Source organism: Panthera pardus, unplaced genomic scaffold (assembly GCF_024362965.1).
Source record: "Panthera pardus isolate Hobbes unplaced genomic scaffold, ASM2436296v1 HiC_scaffold_22, whole genome shotgun sequence".
Lineage (NCBI taxonomy): Eukaryota > Metazoa > Chordata > Mammalia > Carnivora > Felidae > Panthera > Panthera pardus.
The window spans coordinates 43681249-43705155 of NW_026526788.1; the positions used below are offsets into that span (position 1 = coordinate 43681249).

The following is a 23907-nucleotide window of genomic DNA, read 5'->3' on the forward strand; positions in this document are numbered from 1 at the left end:
CTCAGTTGGACCATTGCTTTCTCCAGTTGGGTGTGTGATTTGAGCACTGACCTCTCTTGGGGAAAACCTTCCTTTCAGTCTTCTGAGAACACTAAACCTGATGTGGACTTGACCACTCGGGGAGGGAGAGGGGCTTCTGCTGCATTCCCTACTAACCCCTGCCTTCACCAAAAGGACTGCCAGAGGGAGGCCTCCCTGGTGGAGCCTTTCTTTCCACACACACAGTCTTTGCTTCCACACTGGAAAACAGGTCTCCTGTATGGTTGTCCTGGTCATGGGAGTAAAGAGCTCCAGAGTTGGGCCTCAAGAATCTCAGGAGAGGTCCCCACCTTGGTTGAGTGGCAAGACCATTCTAAGCCCAGGTTTTCTCCTCCAGAAAGAACAGAGTGGTAATAACACATTCACAGCACTTCTCTGAGATTAGAATGAAATCATGTATATGAAAGTGCTTTAAAAACACTAAATTACTCCCCAAACGTAAGGCCTATTATCATGCAGGACTTGGTTCTCCTCACACAGCCTGCCCACCAGTATCACCAGGCTCATTAGCTGTGCTGAACACATCCTCATGTATCTGTCAGTCTAGAAGCCATGAACAGACTCACTGTCAGCACCCACCGGCGACCTTGTATGAGGAGCACTGTCAGGCCGAGACCAGTTAAGGTGGTTTCCCACCACTGGGGCTCTGAGGCCAAAGGAAGCATATGCTCCAAGGCTTCAGACCTCAGGACCTATGAGTTACACCATCCTTCTTTCCTTCCTTCCTTCCTTCCCTCCCTCCCTCCCTCCCTCCTTCCTTCCTTCCTTCCTTCCTTCCTTCCTTCCTTCCTTCCTTCCCTCCTTCCCTCCTCAGTGTTCTTTCCCAACATCCACAGATTTGCATTTTTGGCGACAAAAATACTTAATATCTGGTGGCTGGACCTGGGTGGTCCTCCCTACAGCCTTCTCTTCCAGTTTCCACTTTGCTTCTCCATTTAAATATTTTTTTTAATGTTTGTTTATTTTTGAGAGAGAGACAGAAAGAGCATGAGCAGACTCCAGGTTCCGAACTGTCAGCACAGAGCCAGATGTGGGGCTCAAACTCACAAACCACGAGATCGTGACCTGAGCCAAAGTCAGATGCTCAATGCTCAAGTCTGGGTGGCTCAGTTGGTTGAGTGTCTGACTTTGGCTCAGGTCATGATCTCGCAGTTCATGAGTTTGAGCCCCACATTGGGCTCTGTGCTGACAGCTCCAAGCCTGAAGCCTGCTTAGATTCTGTGTCTCCCTCTCTCTCTGTCCCTCCTATGCTCATGGTCTCTCTCTCTCTCAAAAATAAATAAATATTTTTTTAATTAAAGAAAAAAAAAGAAGTCAACCTATAGCTGCCTATCTCTCAAATCAGAAAAAGTCCTTGCTCAACTAAGTGGCATTACTAAGTACCCGGCAAACCCCATGACTGTTCAAAAGCTACACTTAAAAGTGATGTCCAGGGAAGCTATATTGCTTACAGCCAGACTAGCTCCCCAAATGAGGATGGAGGAAAGAATACACCATCACAGTGTATCCAGGCACTCTCAGAGCTCTCAGCAGGGATCCTGAAAAGCAAGATGAGGGAGCTGGAGAAACCACTATACCTCAAGGGCCACCCTTGCTCCAATGAGGTTAGGTGCCTTAAGCTCTGAGGAGGGCCATGACAATCTCGTACCTAACTAGTATGCAAGGGCCCAGTCCCAGAAGGTGACCACAGTCCTGCTAAGCATGCAGAAGCAAATATGGGAGCCCTAGTTCAGTAAGCCTTTCCTCCCAAGTTAGCGCAGACCTCACAAGCTCCTGGAGGGAAAGTGTCTATAGAGGCTGGGAAAGGGGCCAAAGTCTCACATGACTTCAGCAGATGAACAGAACAAGGACTGCAGATGCAAATTAGGCACTGGACAAGTTGGAATGGGACATCCTGAGTCAGAAGGCTAAAGTTTCTTATTCAATATGTAATCATGATGCTGCCTACTCTGGGCACATTGATCACTGGATATCAGGGCCATAATCTGTGGACTCTCAGCTCTTTGGGGTGAAGACACTAAGCATACTGCTCAGGTTTGGGAGGTCCTGAACTGGCAGAGGGATTTAGGAACTGATGGAATCAATCAGTACTAGCCTGCTAGATTCCCTCTTCCTCCCAACCTACTATACCTACACTTAGTTCAACACACAATTGTGAAGCCCCTACTCTGGGACAAGCTAGCAACACAATGATGAGTTTCTATGCTTAAGGCACTCACAGTTTACAGGGAAATATAGGCACATGGGCAGATAGTTTAAAATATTATGCTAAGTGCTCCATGGGAGATAATTATCTGTGAGCCTAAGAAAAGATGCCCAACCCAGTCAGGGGAGTCTGGAAGAATGATCTGTGTTGTTGATGCCTGAGACAAGTATTGTTTATCTTTTATTCACTGCTGCTACAACTGTATTGTGGATTCTGAGACATGTTGCTAAAGGCAGCTGAAGCATAGATTCCATGGAATTCTTCATGTGGAACAAGCTACATTTTTCAGACACAAAATGATTCTTCTGACTTTTTCCTCCATGTGCAACCAGGTCCCAGGCCCTAGGGATTCCACTACTGAATTTCTCTCTCCACTCCAACCGTTCCTGCCCTAGTTCACTGCCACTGCCTTAGTCATCACTTCTCTGGTCATCACTTTTCCACTTAATTTGTATGGCAATAATACTACAAACAGCTATATTAAAGTTTTTATATAATATTAAAATTAAGCCACTATTAACCTGAACTAGACTGTTTTAAGTTAAAATGTTAATGTAATCCTCAGGGCAACCACTAAGAAAATAACTCAAAAAATGTATAATAAAAAACAAAAACAGAATTAAAAGGCTACACTAGAAAATATCTACTTAATGTAAAATAAGGCAGTAATGTAGGAATAGAGAAACAATGATATAAGGTGTACAGAATGCAAATGGCAAAATGGAAGATGCAAATGATACTCCATCAGTAATTACATTAATTATAAATGAATCAAATACTCCAATCAAAAGGAAAAGACTGGGATTTATGAATTTTTTTAAAAATCCAACCAGATGCAGTCAATAAGAAACACACTTTAGATTCAAAGATACAATAGGTAAAAAGGAAAAGATGGGAAAAGATGTACCATGGGAACATTAACCAAAAGAGACTAATATCAGAGAAAATAGACTTTAAGATGAAGTGTTAGAATAGATAAAGACAGATATTTTATAATGATAAAGTGTCATTCCATCAGGAAGATATAATAATTATATCTAATTGCATTACATATATAATTCTATTTAATTCTAATTTTATTACACATATATCATATAACTAGAGGTAATATGTTATATATGAGATATACACATGTAACAACAGATCCCCCAAAACACATGAAAAAGAAACTGATGGAATTGAAAGTAGAAAATGATCACTGAACAATAACAATTGGAAACTGTAATACCTCATTTTCAATAATTGATAGAACAACTAGGCAGAAAGTCAACATGAAACAGACCTGACCAACATTATAAACCAACTGGACCTAAAAGACTTCTGAGGACCCTCCATGTGAAAAGAGAAGAATGCGTATACTTCTCATGCACACATGGAACATTCTTCCAAGACAGATCATATACTATACCATTAAACAAGCCTCAATGAAATGAAAAGGGTTAAAATCACATAAAGTGTATTATCTGGCCTTAGTGAAATTAAATTAGGAATCTAAAACAGAAAGAAATGTTAAAAATCCATGAATGTATGGAAATTATACAACACACTCCTCAATAACCAATATTTCAAAGAAGAAATCTCAAAGGAAATTTAAAGATACTTTGAGATAAATGAAAAAAAGAAAAACATGGCATGCAGTGAAAGCAGTGATTAGAGGGAGACTTCTTTTTTTAAAAAAGAAAGATCTCAAGTAAGCAATCTAGCCTTCCCTTTAAGTAACTGTTAAAAAAAAAATTAAGACCAAACTAAATGCAAACAAGCAAAAGGGAAGAAATAATAAAGCTTGGAGTAAAAATATATGAAATAGAAAATAGGAAAACAATAGAGAAAATAAGTAAACAAAAAAGTCAGTTATTTGATGAGATCAGCAAAATCAACAAACCTTTAGCTAGACTGACCAGGGAAAAAGGACAGAAGACTCAAATTAGTAGGATTGGGAAAGAGAGGACATCATTACCAACCTTACAAAAATAAAAATAATTATAAAAGAATTGTATGAATAACTGTATGGGTAACAAATTATATGACTTTGGTGAAAGGACAAATTCCTAGAAAGACACAAACTATTGAAACTGTCTCAAGAAGAACTAGAATGTCTGAACAAACTTGTAAGTTCATCCAGTAAGTAAGTAAATTGAATTAGTAATTTAAAACCTTCCCACAAAGAAAAGCCAAGGCCCAAATGTCTTCACTGACAAATTTTTATTTAAAGAAGAATTAATATCAAGCTTCCACAAACCTTCCTCCACCCACCCACCCGCCTATCCCCCCAAAAAGGAAGGAACACTTCCCAACTCATTCTATGAGGCTATTATTACCCTGACACTAAAATCAGGCAACAAGATCACAAGAAAGGAAAAATGCAGGCCAACATCCCTTATGACTATAGACCCAAAAGTTTTCTTTTTTTTTTAAATATAATTTATTGTCAAATTGGCTAACATACAGTGTGTACAGTGTGCTGTTGGTTTTGGGGGTAAATTCCCATGATAGACACAAAAGTTTTCAATAAAATAATAGTTAACTAAATCTAGCAGCATATAAGAAGGACTATACACAATGATCAAGGACATTTATTCCAAGAATGAAAAGATTTGTTTAACGACTGAAATCAGTCAACTCACTATATTAACAGATAAAGGACAAAAACCACATGATTATCTCCAATGATGCAGAAAAAGCGTCTGAAAAACTCCAACACCCTTTCATAATAAAAATATTAAACAAATTAGAAATAGGAGCAAACTTTCTCAACCTTTGTAAGGACATCTATGAAAAATCCACAGCTAACACACTTAATGATGAAAGACTAAATGCTTTCCCTCTAAGATAATGAACATGACAAGGATGGATGTCCACCATTGGATATCACTTCTACTCAGCATTGTATTGGAGATTCTAATCATGCCAATTAGACAAGCAAAGAAATTAAAAGGCATCTAGAAGTAGGAAGGAAGAAGTAAAACTATCTCTATTTGCAGATGATAAAAACTTGTATATAGACATTCCTAAGGGACCCCCATAAACAAAACAGAGCTAAAAACTATAAAATATATATATATATAATAAAATAATGATTTTTAGTTATCAGGGAAATAGAAATTAAAACCACAGTGAGACACCACTATACTGCCTTCCAAAGACCTAAAATTAAAAAGACTGACAACACTAAGTGTTGGTGAGAATGTAGAGTAGCTGAAACTTTCACACATTGTTTGTGGGAGTAAGAACTCCTGAAACCATTTTGGAACAAAGTTGGGCAGCATCTTCTAAAGCTGAACATATGCCTATTTTATAACACAGCAATCCCATTCCTATATATACATCTGAGAGAAATAAACATATGTCCACCAAAGACATGGACAAACACATTAGCAACAGACTTATTCATAATATCACAAAATTAGAAATAACTCAAATGACCATCAACTAGGAAATGGATAAATGAATTGTGGTATACTCACATAATGGAATTCTACAAAGCAACAAATACCAGATAGACATAACAATACAGAGCAGTCTCAAAACATTATGTTGCACGAGAGAAGTCAAACATAAAAAGTACAGCCTGCATGATTCCATTTATATGAAGTTAAGGCAAAACAAACTGACAGTGAAAGAAGTTAATGGTTATCACCAGGTGAGAAATAGATGAGAATTGGACTACTGATGGACTAATTGATGGACTAATTGATGGACTAACTGAACATGATGGAACCTTCCGGAATACATGGTGTTCTACATCTTGATCCAGGTGCCAGTTACATAGGAGTGTACATATGTAAAAACGGAATCAAGCTGTACATTTAAATATCAATGTTTTTATGTACTTTACAAAACTGGGATTTAAAAAGTTTTTTAAATGACATTATCAAAGATGAAATTAAAATATATTAAATAACATCAAACAAAATGAATTATTTAAAAAACTGCATCCAGGATTCTAGCCTAGGTCTGCCCCAGCACCTAGCACACATGTCTATTCCCCCATGTCCCATGGGCCTCAGGCTGTGTCTCAATAAAAGCAACCAAGGATTTCCTACGCATTTTTTACTGACTCAAAATATTGATGGCTCATAGTGAACTCTTAGTCAACTAAAATTTCCAAGTCTGTTTTCCCCTATGCACAGCTAGGACCCATTGTCCTCATTCTGTCCTTTTACAACTTTAAAACATTTTTAATATTATTATTATTGTTACTTGTTACTGCAAGATGTAACAACCCTAATGGAAATCAAATGCAAAGGGAAAAGGAAATTCTCCCCCAGGCCAACCATCTCACAAATTGTCAAGTTCCAGAGCCCTCCAGTCCCTGTCCACTTACATATTTAATTTTTATGTACTTATAATCACCCCATAGATACAAGTCTGCTATTCTTTTTTAAATGTACATACTGTTACATCATAAATATTTCCCATAGTCTTTATAATTATAATTTTTATTGGCTGCAGAATAAGTCTATAGGGTGACTACACCCATAATTTTCTTGGCTATTCCCTGCACTGAACACTGAGGTCATTTCCAATTTTTCAGTATGATAGATAGCACTGCAATGAAATGCTTATGTATTCGTGCATTTCTCATTTAAATTATACCATTAGTCTAAATTCTTAGAAGCAAGATTATTGGGTCAAAAGGTATGATTTTAGGTATGTTTTGCAAAATGGTTTCCTAATTGACTTGGCCACCCACAATGAATAAACAGTTTTACCACAACCTTGACAGCATTATTATAACTTTTAATCACAGGCAATACACATAAAATTATTTCATAAATTCCATTTTATTTTGTAATTCTGTGATTACTCAAGTAGTTCTCCATCTTGCCATGTTTGTTTTTGAAATGCTGGTATCTGACACAGGGCCAGGTACAGAGAAGGAATTTGATAAACGTCTTTTGAAGTGAACTAACTTTATTTTTTGGGATGTCAGTTGTTCATTCATGCCTTTTGCCCATTTTTTAAATCTAAGCTCTAATGTATGCCTCACTGATTTGAAAGAGGCAAAGTAAGTACTTCCAACTTGTCATATATATAGCATTTGTTACTCTACCCTCCACTATCTTTCTTCTTTTTTTTTTTTCTATAAAATTAGTTCTAAATTTTTTTAAAGTTGTGTCTGCAGTAGACCCTCAAACAACATAGGTTTGAACTGTGTGGGTCCACTTATATTTTATATGTGGATTTTTTGGACAAATACAGCACAGTACTGTACTTTCTCTTCTTTATGGTTCTCTTAACATTTTCTTTTCTCTAGCTTACTTTATGCTAAGAATATGGTCTATATATAACACCGGTAACATATAACATATGTGTTAATCAACTGTATATGCTATCAGTAAGGCTTCCAGTCAACATTAGGCTAGGTAGTCAAGTTTTAGGGGAATCAAAAGTTAAATGCAGGTTTTTGACTGCACATGCGAACCCCCACTCTGTTCAAGGGTCAACTGTATTTGCCTTTGTAATATTTTTTATCACTTTACATTTTCGAAAATTATCTGAAAAATCTTGTGACCTATCTTTTCCTTATTTTCCAGGATTTTTTTTCCTACTTAATTCCTTAATAGAACTGTTACTTATTTTTGGCACACGATGAGGTGTGTAGCTTTTTTTCCCCCAAAATAACAATAAATTCTGCCAAAATCATTTAGTCAACAATCCTTCCTTTCTCCATGGTGTTTGATTCCTCCTTTATCTTCTATTAAGTTATTTTATGTAATAGGATCTCCTACAGACTTTGTTGTTGCTATAAATTTGTTTTGCACAGTGTCTCTTTATGTCTCTGATTTAATTATTGGTATATATGTTCTAGAGTCTGTTAATAGTTGTCCCCTTCATTATTTCTTGTTTTTTAAGTATTTTATATTGACCAGGTTTCCCTTGCCAGTGTAATTTTCTTTTTATTTATTTTTTTAAGAGAGAGAGAATGCGAGTGGGGGAGAGGGACAGAGAAAGAGAGTCTTAAGCAGGGGCTCCATCCCACGACCCTGGGATCATGGACCTGAGCCGAAATCAAGAGTTAAACACAGCTGACTGAGCCACGCAAGTGCCCCTTGCCAGTGTAATTTTCTAATCAATTTGTAAAAGTCCAATTAAAAAAATGATTGGGATTTTGATAGAGATTGAACTACAATTATAAATTGAGAATAGACTTTTTTATATTTACCCGAAAGACTCTATCTGGGACTATTGTAAGTCACCTCAATTATTCTTCTTTATTTTTTTTAGTGAGATATGGTGAAATGCCAAAGAGCATGGACTCTGGAGTAGATTATCTGGGTTTGAATGTCAGCTCATCTACAAACTGGAGCTATGTATCAGTTAGTGTTGCTAGGTGACGACCAGAAAATCTTGGTGGCATACAACACTGAGGACATACTTCTCCCACTGGCAGGTCTTTGGGTCAGCTGAGTGGCCCCGTTCCACATTCTCATTCCTGTGGCTCAGGTGAGAGGACACTGAGTACCTGGGGCAGGCTCTTCTTGTTGTGGTCAGAAATGGAGGAACAAGGGGAAACATTCCCCACCCCTGAAAGCTTAGACTCAGAACTTTCACATTCACTTTTGCCCACATAACATGAGTCAAAGCAAGTTCATGGCCAGGTCCAGTATCAATAGTGCATGGAAGTAACTTATTGGAGGATATTTAGGGATAGGAATGAATACTTTCTGGACAATAATTTCATCTACTATACCATATGACCTAGGGAAATTTACCTAAAACCCAAGGTTCAGTTTTCTTTTTTAATAAAATAGAGATTATCACCCTGCCAACTCATGGGCTGCCATGAGGACTAAATAGAATAATGTCTGAAAATCACTCAGCATCATGCCTGATGAGTAGCAGAACTCAGTAAATGTCAGGTATTATTATTCTTTATAATTCTAGGCCAAACACTGCAATTGGCCTTTCGAACCTTTCAGGTTTTGCATGTTTTAGATTTTATCTTGTGTTCTCTGACACATTGTGCCAGTCATTGGAGATATTTGGAATCATCATCTCCCAAGTAAGTAAACAAATTCTGACAGCACCATATTACTTAGGCTTCTATATATTACACAGTGGGCTTGTGTGGCACTGATTACAGAGCCATCCTTCTTGACTTGTCATCATGTAATGTTTGATCTTTGTGCCATAGCTCTTCACAGACAGTGGACATGTTGAAGGAGACAGAGCCAATATTGAAGTCCTCTTTTGATTGACATCAATCAGTGGATCAATAACCTCTGGATATATGCTTAAAGTTATACATCAACCTAATTGACCTGTTTAAAATTCTATGCTTCCCTGTTTCCTCTAGAAGGGCCTCATACAAATCTGAATAGGCATCCCCAGTCCTATTATATATTCTTGTCCTGAGTATGAATTTCTCCAAAATCTCCATGTATGGCTCTGTTGGTTTATTCAGACATTCCCTATCTCCACTAGAGGTATTCACGATTATGTGCCCACATTCATTTCAGAGCCTCTACAGCCCAAAGAGTCATCTTTCCTTATTTTGACAAAAATATTGGGATTTCTTTGGGACTTTTGCAATTCCCCTTACCAAGTTGTAGGGTGAGAGCATCTTTTGCCCAGCCTTCCCTTCCTGGCTTCAGAAACTGAAAGGTCATCTGGGAAATCTGTCACAAGGCTCCCCTCACTTCCACTTCACCAAATGGTTCCTCCACACTGTCCACATTTAGGGCCAAGATAGCAATTGTCTTCATCAAATCCTCTGTCATATAGGAAATAAAATTGCCAAAAAGCTATAAGATGCTTGATGAGACCTAGCAGATGGCTAGTTTGTGACTGGGATCAGCTTAGGGGTCATCCTAGAATTTTCAAACAGGGGAAGCCAACTGGCCTCCCTGTGGACATTGAGCTGGGGCCAGTTTATAGTAGGCTAGGCTGGAACCCCAAATTCCAAGGACTGGCTTTTCTTGGTCCAGACTTGTGGTCAGTGAGTCTCCAAGTAGCCCTACTTCAACAAGTTCTCATAAGGCAAGAGACCATCGAGAAGATGATCAAGAAAGTCAATGCTCAGGGCACCTGGGTGGCTCAGTCAGCTGAGCATCTGACTCTTTATTTCGGCTCAGGTCATGATCCCAGAGTTGTGGGATCGAGACCTACATCAGGCTCAGCACTGAGCATGGAGCCTGCTTAAGATTCTCTGTCTCTCTCTGCTCCCCTCCCCAACTCATGCTCTCTCTAAAGTAAAAAATAAGGAGTTAATAAAAAAAGAAAGTCAATGCTCAAGGCCAAGCTCTTACATAGGCCATCTGCCCAAAAACTAGGTTCATTTGTGCTCCCCCAAAAAGATGATAGTGATTTTTTCTTGTAATATATATTTCACCTATAAGAACAGTTTAACCTATTTAAGACTTTTTCCTTTATTACTCTTCCAAAATCTATCACTTGAATGGCGTGCCATTGGTGAGAGTAAGGGGAGCCCTGAGAGAGCTCACCGAAGGTGCAAGGGCCCTCTCTCTCTCTGTTCACCTCGCCAGCTAACCGCTGGGTTGGCGAGCATCGTCTAATAGACATGAATGCCTCCGCACTGTATGTCTCATCCTTCTCAGAACCTGGACAAGATTGTGCTATTCTCTTCCTTTCTTCTCATTAATATAAAAGCCTTTATTTTCTCTAATTTGATTATTGAGTTTTTGTTCTGTTTTCAAGCAAAAACAAAATGACCAGCGATCAAACTGTGATCATTTCCTGCAGAGATTAATCTGTCTGTAAGGCCGTGTTCTGCTGAGCACTTTGATCCACATTAATCATGCCTCAGGACCATGCTCCATCAATACAGCACAATTACTAGAGTGGCCAGCAATGAAACGATTTGGAATCACTGCCCCAAGAAGTAGCGATTCCTCTAGACCAAGGGAAGGCAGTGAGAGCTATTGCTCATCAGACCTATGCCTGGTCCTCTTCAGAGATGAAAGAGCGAGCTACTGCCTCCTTGTCTTAGAAAACCTAACCCAGCCAGCTAGCCTCCCTGCCCCTTGTCACCCCTTGCCCTGCCCTGCGTGTACACCAACAGAGGGGTGCTCACATTCCAAGCTGATTCCCAGGAGACAGAGCCCTCCTATCTCCCAGTGTCCCTACAGCAGCTGCTCTGTCAGCCATAGCCACATCTCCTTCTTTCTGTGTATGCTCTGCAAATTTGTGCCTTCAGTCCTGACAGTCTTCAAAAGCCCCAGATAACAGGCAAAAACAAAAATCCAGAGTTCCTCAGTCCCCGGGAAAATATACCACATTGGAACAGTTTGCTCCAACCATAATGGGTACTGATCTGTGAGCCATGGGACCGTAAGTGATCTGAAATCATCAAAGGAACCATTCTCCTCCTCTTGCCGTATATGGAAGGCACTTAGGGAGGACTTATTTCTAAGCAGCAAGCACTGGCCCATGAATTCCAGTGCAGTCTTCTCCCTGAAAAAACCCAGCTCTCAGGGGAGAGGTGAAGCCCATAAAACCTATGTAGGAGCCAAGGATGCTTAACACACTTGATTTGGGGGACAGCCCCTCCTCTGTGAATGTCAACGAATGTCTACGTTGTAGCGTTACTACAGTTGGAAGAAGACTCGAGATGTAAAAATGGTTGGAGAAGTGAGTGACGTGTAGTAGATGCTTAGAAAAGGTTTTTCTTCCACTCCACAGCCTCTTGTGGTGAAAATGCAGATGGTAGAGGCCACACATACTCTGCCCCAGGCAGATCAGATGGTGAGGAGAGAGGGAACAGGCTTCAGGGAAGAGTCCACAAGGAGGGCTAATAGCCAGGCCTGACCCAAGGGTACACACCCCATCTAAAGGGGCTCCAGTAGACACGGTGAAAAACACTGTGTAGGCCACACAAACACATCTCTGAGCTGAGTTCAGCACACGGGCAGTGAGGTTTCAATTCCAGAAGAGAGAAAGATCTGGAAAATGCAAATAGTTGTGGAACATTTCTAGCAACATAAAGGGAGCAGGCCGAAGCAAGATCCCCATGCAAACCTGCTAAGCCTAGAAGCTCTCACTTTTGCACATGCACCCTCAAGGCTGACCCCTCAGGACACAATGCTGTGAGATTATCTCCTTTGCTTCCCTGGATTAGATTACAAACCCTCAAATCCCATGTGGAAACACCAGGCCAATCTATACATCGCAAAAACCCACTACCTGCTAAAGTCCCTCCACTGAAGGTGAAACACTAACTACTATTTAAACAGACTGGCAAGGCTGACCTCAGTATCCAATGCACTGGAGGATGGGCATGATGGCAGATATGATAACCGATGGCCATGGCAGGGCCCTCATGAGAACCAGTTCAAGTTGGACCAGAAGGCCAAAGCGGCCCTGGAACTTATCCAACTCTCTAAAAGCATTTTGCTAACCTTCTGGAGCTCCCCCAAAAACCTGGGGTTATCCTTATAATTCTTGCTTGCTATATGAAATAAAGCCATCAATAAATGGTGGAGAGATGGACATTTTTCCAGACCATCCAGCATCCCCCCCTCCCCCCACTCACCCTGTGATCAAAGAAATATCCCGAAAGCCACATCTTTGGGGTTTGGGTTCAACTCCATGTAGCTGCCAGGGCTACTCCACTCATCTCTGACTGGCTGCCAGACTAAAGGACGCAGAACAGCCACATGATATGCTGGCCAAAGTCTGAAAACATATTGCATTTGCTTGTAAACATTTTCTCAAAGGAACCGGAGTAGCTTACACAAAGAATTTATCTAATCAACTGATACAACATAAATAAAGCATAATCAATTAGAACAAGAGAAAAGGGAACTACAATTGTACCAACATAAGAATTAATGGCCTTGATCTTCCTGATAGTAAGAACAAAAAAGGGAAATACATTCAGTTGCTTGGCTCATGATGCCAGGGAGGAGGAAGCAGATATTCACTAAGTTCTGAAAGACACACCTCCAAGTTGTGTAACGAAGAGTTTCTTCAAGGGAAAAAGCAAATACTCATTGAATACCAACTACATACTGGGAATGCCATGACACCCATGACATACAGGGACATCCCAGCCTGTAGGAGTTTATGAGAACATGACCAGTGTGGAAGGGGTGGTGACCAGTGTGCCAGCCAAGTCCAGCTCTGACTCAGCCCCTGGCCATCCTGTGCAGAACACAGCCTGCCCAACTGTGTAGGAAGCCTTGTTTATGCACATCCTCCCTGCATCCTTATAGGGACCCTGCAAGGACATGGCTCCACTCCACGGGTTTTAAAAAAGGAGAGAGACTCAGAAAGAGTAAGCATCTTGGCCAAGTTCAAGTCAGTGAGCGGCAGAGCTGCATTCTCTGACTCCCATGTCCAACCTCCTCCCACTACACCTAAATAAATAACAGTGCCAGACACAGAGACTATGGCAAATTCCATACCTTGTTTTCTTGTGGGACCCATGACAAAAGCTACCACTGTATAGGGGACTCTGAAGGCCCTAGGGGCATAATGAATACCAAGTTCAGAGCTTTCTAGTAGACTGGCTCCATGGATAGATCTGAGGACTAAGGGTGCAAAAGCACAGAAGAAGGGTTGCATGAGACCTGTGCTCTGCAACCCACCCTCCCCATGCCCCTGATACTCATCAGCCCCACCCAGAGAGACCCCACCCACAACCACATCTGCATCTCCGAGAGTGGGACCCAGGTGCTGATGTTTTGTAGGTCTCCAGGTTTCTCTATAAAGAGAAAAACAGGTATTCATTTGTTAGGATTACTGTAACAAAGTACCACAGACCTGAGTGGCTTAGACAGCAGAAATTCATCTCTCCCAATTCTAGAAGTTCAAGATCAAGGTTTCTGTAGGCTTAGAGGATAAGATCTGTTCCAGTCCTCTCTCCTTAGCTGTGAATGGTGTCTTCACATCGTCTTCCCTCTGTGTGTCTCTGTGTCTCTGTGTACAAATTTCTCCTTGTATAAGGACACTATTCACCCTATAGTGTTCCCATATAGTCACCCTAAAGGCCTCATCTTATGTTTTTATTTTATTTTTGAGAAAGAGACAGAGTGTGAGCAAGGGAGGGGCAGAGAGGGGAGACAGAATCTGAAGCAGGCTCCAGGCTCTGAGCTGTCAGTGCTGAGCCCGATGCGGGGCTTGAACTCACAGAGTGCGAGGTCATAATCTGAGCCAAAGTCAGACACCCAACCAACTGAGCCACCGAGGTGCCCGCCCTAATGACCTCATCTTAACTTGATTATCTACACAGACGCTATTTCCAAATAAGGCCACATGCTTAGGTACTGGGGTTAGGACTCCAACAGATCTTTTTTGAGGGGACACAACTCAACCATAACCAAGGGCTACAGCATGGATATCCTCAGCGACAGATGATAGTCCACAGGGATCAGGAAGCGGCCAGGAGGCCAGGCTTCCTGCCAGGTTCCAGGTCTATCCACTGGCCTAAACCAAGCCACTTTTGTCTATTGGCAAAACAACCTCAATAGCCTCCTACCTGGTCTTCAATAGTCCACAACTGTCACCTCTATCCAAGCTCTACATAGCAGCCAGAATGAACTTTTCAATCAAACACAAATATCATAATAGCAGTCATGGCTTCAAAGCCCTCAATGGCTGCCTATTAGTCTCAGGAGAGACCAAAGCCACTCCATCTTTGTTATGTTTCAAACGTTGTACTAGGTCCTGAAATGCTCTCCCCTTCCTTCCCCTCCCACCTGGGACTCACCTAGATCGGGTCACAATTAGGTTCCTCACCCATCAGATCCCAGCTCAGAGGTCTTCTCCCCAAGGGTCTGGTACCACACCACAGCCCCCAGCCTGACAGTATCAAGGTGTTTTGCTCCCCACTGGATCCCCAGCACCTACAACCAAGCCCAGAATGACAGTGTTCAGTATTTATCAAGTGAAAACAAAGTATGGCAGTGATGCATTTAAGTGTATTATCCTGGATTACTTTCTCTTCTTCTGTGAATGTTTAAGTACTTATTATGCCTAAGGCATCACACTAGGAGCCTTAGATATCAAAACAAACTTTAATTCCATGTAATAGATGAAGAAACTGAATTTCTGAACCAGGTGACTGTGCAAGGTCACACAGCTAACACATCTGACTCCAGACCCTGAGTTCTCAACTACAAGGCTCTACTGGCTCTCACAAAGCTGGGAGTTATCCAGGACAGCTCTGATTCCTCCTTCTGTAGCTCATCTCTGGGTGTTTCTTGGGCAGCAGACAAACCTCTGCTCCTTCTCCATGGAAAAACACCCATGTGTTCCCATCCAGAGGTCATGAGGCAAAAGGCTGATAAGAGAATAATACAGCCAACAGTGCTGGATGTGTCCCAAGTGGGATGGAAAAGGGGACCTGCCTCCTAAAGACATCATCATGAATTGAGCCCTGGATCTGGAATCCCAAAATGAGGCATCAGGTATTACTTCTGCTACTTATGGAACAGGAACTTGGGAAAGTTACATGGCTTCCCTGAATCCCGCTTTCCTTCTCTGTAAAATGTGACAGAATATTTCAGTGAGAACTCAGGACACCATGAACACCTAGCCCTTGGTTATGGTTGAGTTGTGTCCCCTCAAAAAAGATCTGTTGGAGTCCTAACCCCAGTACCTAAGCATGTGGCCTTATTTGGAAATAGCGTCTGTGTAGATAATCAAGTTAAGATGAGGTCATTAGGGCGGGCACCTCGGTGGCTCAGTTGGTTGGGTGTCTGACTTTGGCTCAGATTATGACCTCGCACTCTGTGAGTTCAAGCCCCGCATCGGGCTCAGCACTGACAGCTCAGAGCCTGGAGCCTGCTTCAGATTCTGTCTCCCCTCTCTGCCCCTCCCTTGCTCACACTCTGTCTCTTTCTCAAAAATAAAATAAAAACATAAGATGAGGCCTTTAGGGTGACTATATGGGATCACTATAGGGTGAATAGTGTCCTCATACAAGGTTTTTAGGGAGAACATGCCAGCCACCGTGGGCACACAGGAAATGACAGCTGTAAATCTCAGGGGTAATGACAGGGATAAATCTCAGCAAACCACCATTCAACAGCAGCCAATGGCTGCAGAGAATCAAGAATTAACCCACAGGCTGCATGTTCCAGTTCAATCCCTGGAAGAAATGACCACCAGTAGCCAATCACAAGATACATACCTCTCCACACCTGGACAGGAATAACCCACACTTCTGCAAGCAACACCTTTGGTCAGACATGCAGCTGCAAGGTAAGGCCTGCTTGCTTTTGCTCCATTTTATGCCTTGAAATGTGCAGGCAAGGGATATGAGCCACAGTCACTCTGGGGGAAAAACCCTCATGGAGTATCAGCCTTTGTGAAAGGGAATCTGGAAGTATCTGGCTACCAAGGCCGCTGACTTCACAAGAGCTTCATTGGCTGTCCAGCTTTAGATCAGTGCTCAGCAGCCACTAGGAACCTTGGCAAAGGACTTTATGCTGGTCTCCTTCAAATGGTGCCAAAGTTCCTCCAAGTTCTGCCTTCTTGCCCTGGGGTCCCATAGGCCTGAGTCCTAATGCCCAGATGTCCATATTTGGATCTTCTCTTTCCTTTACTGTCACTGTATTCCATCCCCCATCCATCACTTCTTGATCCTGGTGTCCGTTCAATGAGTCATTCCTTCACCAAATGCCTTGAGTGCCAACTGTGTGTCAGCACTATCACCAACATAGAGGACACAACAGGAGCAAGAAAGATACAGTTCCTTTTATTGCAGCCTGGTAGGAGAGAGACAATCAAGTGACCTTCCAACTAACATGTGATATAATATTGGGTCATGACAAACACTATGGAATAAAGCAGGGCGAGGGCCAGAGGAGAACAGGGACAAGAAGGGCGGTCAGGGAAAGCCTCTCTACGAAGCAGTATTGCACAGAGGTTCCAACAAGGTAATGAAATCAACCTGAGGCCATCTGGGAAAAGAGTGATCCAATTAGAGGGGACATCCAGTGCAAAGGTCCTGAGGTGGGAGCTTGCTTAGCATATATGAGGACCGAAAAGGAGGCACCAGAGGAGCATGGAGGGATAGAAGTCAGACAGAGACAAGGCCAGGGGGAGTAGTGGCCATTTTGTGAGGGCATTGGAGGTGATGAAAAGGACTCTGGATCTTTTTCTGAGTATGAGTGGACATCACTGGAAACATTTTGAGCAAAAATGATCTGGGTTATATTTAAGAGGGTCAGTTCAGGTGCTCTATGGAAACTGCCTATAGAGTTCAATGGTGAAGTGCAGCTACCCTTGAGGACTCCTGTGGGCATAGTCAGTCAGTGAGAGCTGAGGGTGTCACAGACAGTATTGCTGACAAGGAGGAGGGGAGCCTAACCTTAGCAGCTGTGTGATTCCAGACAAGTCAGTGGTTTCTCAGAGCCGCTCTCTGCCTCGGACAATCCCATTATGACCTCAGTTTCTAATAGGAACACAACAAGATAACATATGCAACCAGCTTTGCATAGTGCCTGGCTCCTATCAGGACTGTGTTCCTGCCTCCACTAGTGTCTCTAACTTTCCAGCAGAATCCCTTCCCATCATGGCTGTTGCAGCTGGAAAATACTCCCTCCGAGGAGGCTGGAAGTTTTTTAGTGAGAGCAACTCATGGGCAAACATAGGAAAACTCAAGAATCTCTTACATCAGGACCTAAAAACCATCACAAAAAAGAAATCCTGGCACTTTTATGGCTCCCTAAAAACCCTTTAGAAACACACGTGGTATTTTTCTCTCAAGGCCCTCTGTGGTTGAACCAATTAGCCAACTTGAAGGCCAGGAACAACATAGATCTCCAGAGGCTGGTGGTCCCCAGAGAAGGAGGAACTGCCTGAGTGGGAGTGGACGTTGACCATGAACTGGATACAGGGCTCCAGGGTAGCAGGTGGGCAACCCTACTCCTGTACCCACCACCTTGCCTAAGTGAGTATGACTGGGTTGCCTCTGCTGAGTCGATAAGTGAGATGATGGAGTCTCTCCCCACATGCTGGTCAGCCCTGGGTGCAGGCTAGGACCCAGCTCAACCAGGAAATCTGGGGAAGCCATGTGCACAAGACAGGGAAGAGAAGACAGAGCAGGGCACATGTGCTAATTCACCAGGTGAGACTGCGCTGTGTGCCCCATGCGCTGGAGTAACTCCTAAGTTCATAGTGGCATATCGCCTCAGAAATGAGCCTAGTTAATTTTCACAGACTCTAATTTTCACCCCTCTAAGATGGGCAGGACATAAAGGATTATCCCATTTTAAAGGGGAGAGAACTGATGTTCAGAAAGGGGTTGTGGAGACTTGCACAGAATGAACCTCCTTCTGAGACCATTTGGGAGTCCTAGCTGCCAACCTCTCCTCAGCCAGTGTGTCACATCCAGGGCTGTCAGACTGAATGAGCCTCTGGGCTCCATGGATGGGCCAAGGGAGATCCAGGGAGTCTCCCAGGTGGAGCCTGGCTCCTCCTCAAGGCCATGCTCCATTGATCAGAGACCTTCCCTTGCCACAACTCTATCAAGCGCGAGAGAATCAAGGCTTGTCACTAGGCCATGGCCTTGGGGGACTGCACAGAGAAAAGGGCTCCTTCTCTTTGTTCTTCATGGCACAATATTGTTTTCTCCTGTGGCGCCTGGACTCCTCAACCTCAACATAACCAAACTGTCCCTTCTCCTACATTCCCCTGTCTCCTCTAGATACCTGGGCTTCAGCCTCTCCCCTCCACCCCCTGCCAATCTTCATGGCCACTGGATTTCAGGAAAGTTGCCTGAACCCAGCCTTCCTCTCCACCACCAAGTGGTTTCAGTCACCACTCTTCCTGGCCACACCGGGAGGCCCTAGCATACACCCCTGGCCTCCTCCCTACCCTGCTAATCTTTATGCTTATTGCTAGCGACTTTTTCATAGGCTCTTAACAGATTCCCTTTACCCCTGACTGCACAGCCTGGTGGCCTCAGAAAAGACCTGGGACCAGACAATGTCGAACAAGGAAAAAATACAAGTTCTCCCTCCTTCTTATAGACTCAGCATACCCAGCCTATGCCCAAACCTGGTGAGGTCTAATCCATCCACCATCTGAACACTTGGGACCAAGGCACAAACTGTTGATGCCTATTAATAATGAAGCCCAGATGCTGAGGGGTCCTGGGGAGGAGAGCCTCCCCCAAATGCTGAGACTTCTCCTCAACAGTACAGGCAGGTGAGATGGGCCTGGTCCAGAACCTGGAGCTGAAAGGCAGCAGGCAGGACCCCTGTGAAAAGCTCTCAAAAACCTGGGTGCTGGTCAGAGCCCAGCATGTGCCAGACCCTGGGAAGAAGTATCAGAGCCAGACAGCCCCACAGAAGTCATCAGATACATCACATTAAGGTAGTGAAACTGAGGCCCGGGAAAGGGGGAGGGAAGCGTCCTCCGTCAACAGCAAACCCAGGAGCCCTCATACTCCAGACAAAGAATACCTCCTACTTGCAGCACCTCATAGTTGAAGCATCCCAAACTTAATGGAGAAAACCCTGAAAAGGTAATGAAGTTGTCTCAGACTGCCTTTGTCTTAAAGGCAATTGCCTGCAGATGGCTAGCCCAGAATATTTCCAAATGAGATGCCCTGGGAGAACCCTTGGTGGGCACCAAAGCAGTCAGTCCAAGAGAAAAAATAATAATGCAGGTTGTTGTCTAAAGCACTTGTGTGCGCATTCTGTTTGGGGAAATAGCATTAGTCACAGAGGCAGCACTGATGGGGGGTGGGGAGAGGGGGCACAACTGGGGAGAGCTTGGGGGAGGCAGCAGCATAGAGAAGGTTAGCATCTCCGCCAAAGCCTGCCTACAACCTGCCCCACCCGCCACCCACACTGGTGGAAGGGAACTGTCTGATGGGGTGAAAGCATATCAGGACCCTGCACACTGAGTGAGGAAGTGGGCAAGGATGCTGGGGTCTCCTGAAACTTTCCCCAGCTCCTTGGTCAGCTCAGCCTGCCTTTGCACATGAGTGTAACACATGTACGATATTCATTCATGTGCTCAAGCATTTGCTGAGCAATAAATCCAGAGAACTGTTCTAGGTACTGAAGATACAGCAAAGGGCAATGCAGATAAAGCTTCCTTCTCTCATGTGAATGGGGGGAAAAATAACAATGCCCATTTGTTCATTTCATGGAGCTAGGATTCTTCCCATTCCCCTGTTCCACACCCTGCCCCAGAGCAGCCCCATTCTGGCATGTCTGCATCTCCCAGCTATGAGTGCTGATTCTAAGGGAAGACCACCAGCCTGAGCTCCAGGATGGCTCAGAACTTCCCTCCCTGCCACACCCTAAAAACCCCATCCATCTAGGGCCAGTCACTGGAGGAGGGGGTGCACCACAACAGACACCAGAGTAGTCACTCGATGCCCAGTCCTTGTTGCTCCCAGCTCGCCAGCCTTCCAGCCCAGCAGCCCGAGTGGTCTCTATAAACCTACCCTGGATGGGGTTGCACACCCACCTTCTAAAAGCTCACTCATTGAAAATCAGACCCTCTCTCTTCCTCTTCCTCACTCACACAAGGCCTCATCTCCCTCCTCCGGTCCCCCCTCTCTCCTCTCAGCCTCCCTGCTTCCTCCCAGCCTCCTTACCTCCTCTTAGTCTCGCATCCCTCCTCCCAGCCTCACCTCCCTCTTGTCAGCCTCACCTCTCTCTTCTCAGCCTCCCCTCCCTCCTCACCTCCTCAGCCTCCCTGTCTCCTCCCAGTCTCACCAACTTCCTCCCAGCCTTACTTCCCTCTTCACAGCCTCACCTCCCTCTCCCTCATCTCCCTGCTTCCTCCCTGCCTCCTCTTAGCCTCACCTCAGGCTCCTAGCCTCACCTTACCCAGTTCTTTATCTCTCTAGGCCTCCATTCCTTCTACCTGAATCCAGGATGCTCTTCCCCCATCACTGCCAGCGTCAAGCTAGCCCTTCAGATCCAACTGTAAGTGACACTTCTTCAGGAACCTTCTCAGATGTGCATCCAGAACAGACCCCTCACAACCCATCTTAACACACTTCACTTTTCCTTCACAGACATCGTGATTTATACTGTTTTGGGGACACAGCAATTATTTGCCTGATGTCTACATCTCCTACCCACTGAAAACTCCATGAAGGAAGGTAAAAAGCTGAGTTTGTTCACCAATTAATCCCCTGCACCTAACACAGACTGTACAGAGGCCCTTGTGAGGAGTTTGAGTTTTATTTTAAGTTTAATAGAAAACCTTTGAAAAATCTTACACAGTAGGTGATGAGGTCACATTTATTGTCAGTGACTTATTGAACAACCAAAACCCAAGAGGATAAAAATATTAAAAGTTTCTTTTCCTTTAGTCATTCACCTTGGTTCCAGAATGACACCCAAAAGTTTAAGTCACTTTTAATTATCAAGAGGTCCAAGCTTATTTCACCCCTTTTCATGCCTTCCTCCACTGTCTCTCATGCCATGGCTAATCTTTGTCCTGGGGAGGAAGCATGATTTCTAAGAGATTCCTTTCATATCCTTCCCTACTCCTCAGGCCTCCCTTCCTAGGGCCTGCAGGAACAGGGGGCAAGGATAGAAACATGGCCAGTGTTGTCTGAGGTGTCCAATCACCTGTATATGAGGTGAGGTGTCCCTGGCTTCCATCTGGTTGGATCTAGTTCCTTATTATGTTGGGGGGTCTACTGCATGGAATGTGGAAAGTGAGGAAAAGAAGGATCAGGGAGATTTCTGTTTCAGGCTCAAGTATCTAGATGGTTGTTGGAGACATTTTGTGAGGTGGGATGTTGGGAAAGGAGGAGGCTGGAGAAATCCCTCTGGGGTCTCTTAAGGCCAAGGTATGTGGGAAACATGCCTGCAGATGTCAAGGCTCAGAGGAAACGTCTGGGCTAGAGACCAGCATTTGGAGTAGTTTGATGTGTAGAGATGACAAGCCCCTGGGATAGATGAAGTCACCAAGAAAGGAGAACAGAGGAAGGAGAAGTAGCACAGATCTGCCCCTTGGGAACTGTCAAAAGTTCAAGTTTGGGCAGGACATTGGGGGGAGCCTGTGAAGCAGAAAGTTGGCAGCTAATGACAACATGGTGAAAACCAGAGAAGAGACTATCATGGAGGTCATGCTCAACCTTGTCAAATGTCACAGCAAGGGCACCGAAGAGGGAAAGGAGCTTGGGGCGGAAATATAAAGATGGCTGGCTTTGACAAAGGTAGTTTCAGCGAAGGGAGGGTGACATCAGTAGCCACACTGTGGTGGGTTGAAACGTGGACAGAAGGAGAGGACATGGAGAGGTAAGAAACAGGGCAGTAGCTGGAAGGGAATGGAAAAACGGGTAAGGGGTTTGCAGTTTTGCTTTTCTGATGGAAGATTCTAAGACAAGTTTCTAGGCAGCGAAGCAGGAAAGTGGGAGAGGTGGAATGCAGGAGAGAGGTATAAAATGGGGAAAGGCAAAATCCCAGGGAGGGTAAAAGCTTGGATCCAGAGCCCAGGGCAGGAAGTGGCCTTTGCAAGGGGAGGGAGACCTACTTCCTCCAGGACAACAGGATGGGGTCATGAGCCACAGGATGCAGATGCAGGTGGGGTTATAACTTGGGAGCCTGGAGATGAGACATGGCTGGGAAATGGGAAGGGCAGTGGATTGGGGATTGAGAGCAGAAGACAGAGTACAACACAGGGGTTTCGGGAGGACATGTGAATGCTATAGAGGTGAGTGCTGAAGAGTCAAACCTGACACCCAGCTCTCCTCTTCATGGAACACCATGCACCTGTGCAAGTTGGCCTCCAGGTTCATCAGGAGTTTTGTCTGATAAATATCACAAAGAAAAGTGAACAGGGAAATTGGGCAGGCAAGGGAAGGATTATTAATGAAACAAAATCATGATGTTTAACTCAGGAGACAAGGGTTTTGTGAAGAATGTGGGGTTAAAGATCTCACTGTTCCAGCAGAAGAACTGAGGGTAGTTGGAGAACGGTAGGTTGTGCTTGTGATTTTGGATACGGGGTAGCTGTCGCCAGTGGGCTTGTCTAGAATATGAACTCCACGAGGCTGAAAGGCTCAGGTAAGTGAGGAGGTGCAACTGGAGATGAAGAGGTTATGGAAATGAAAGGTCGAAATGTGAAAGTCATCAGGAATGAGGCAGATCTGGGATGGGGAGAGAGCAAGCCCGAGAGGGAATAACACCCTCAACTTGACAGGCTGTCCATAGAGGATAACCAGGTGTCGGTTAAGGTAAGTAGGGGAAGAGAAGAGGTGGAGGTCAGGGTGTCTGTCGGCTCCAGGGTGGCAGCTGCCGAGGGAGAGAGGATGGGTGGGGAAGCAGATAGCAGGTGGAGGTTTGTGTAGGCTCAGGGACAGCTGTGACTGAAGTCAGAACAGTAGGATGGAAATTAAAAGATGCAGAGCAGTTGGTAAAGTGTCCGACTTCAGCTCAGGTCATGATCTCACCGTCCTTAAGTTCGAGCCCTGTGTCGGGCTCTGTGCTGACAGCCCAGAGCCTGGAGCTTGCTTCTGATTCTGGGTCTCCCTCTCTCTCTGTTCCTCTCCCGCTCATGCTCTGTCTCTCTCACTCTCAAAAATGAATAATTGTTAAAAAAAAAATATGCATAGCAGAGACGGGACAGTTTTAGAGCCGACATCTCTAGTGCTCTGGTTGACGGTGTGATTAATCCCAGGACACTACCTCAATTGGGTGATTCTCTGTACAAGGGCCACCTTTCTTTGTATTGTAGCCAATGTTTTCAAAGGACAAATATGTATGTTAATC

General features: G+C 43.9%; 1 protein-coding gene and 1 long non-coding RNA gene across 5 annotated transcripts in view; one reads left to right on the top strand and one right to left on the bottom strand.

The window, feature by feature from the left end:
* Positions 1-23907, bottom strand: part of GRID1 (glutamate ionotropic receptor delta type subunit 1) — a 696359-nt gene that overhangs the window by 306790 nt on the left and 365662 nt on the right. The window lies entirely within an intron of this gene.
* LOC128779014 (uncharacterized) lies at positions 15892-21485 on the top strand. The gene is made up of 3 exons (XR_008424851.1): positions 15892-16414; positions 21027-21105; positions 21198-21485. It is a non-coding gene; the product is annotated as an uncharacterized LOC128779014 (long non-coding RNA).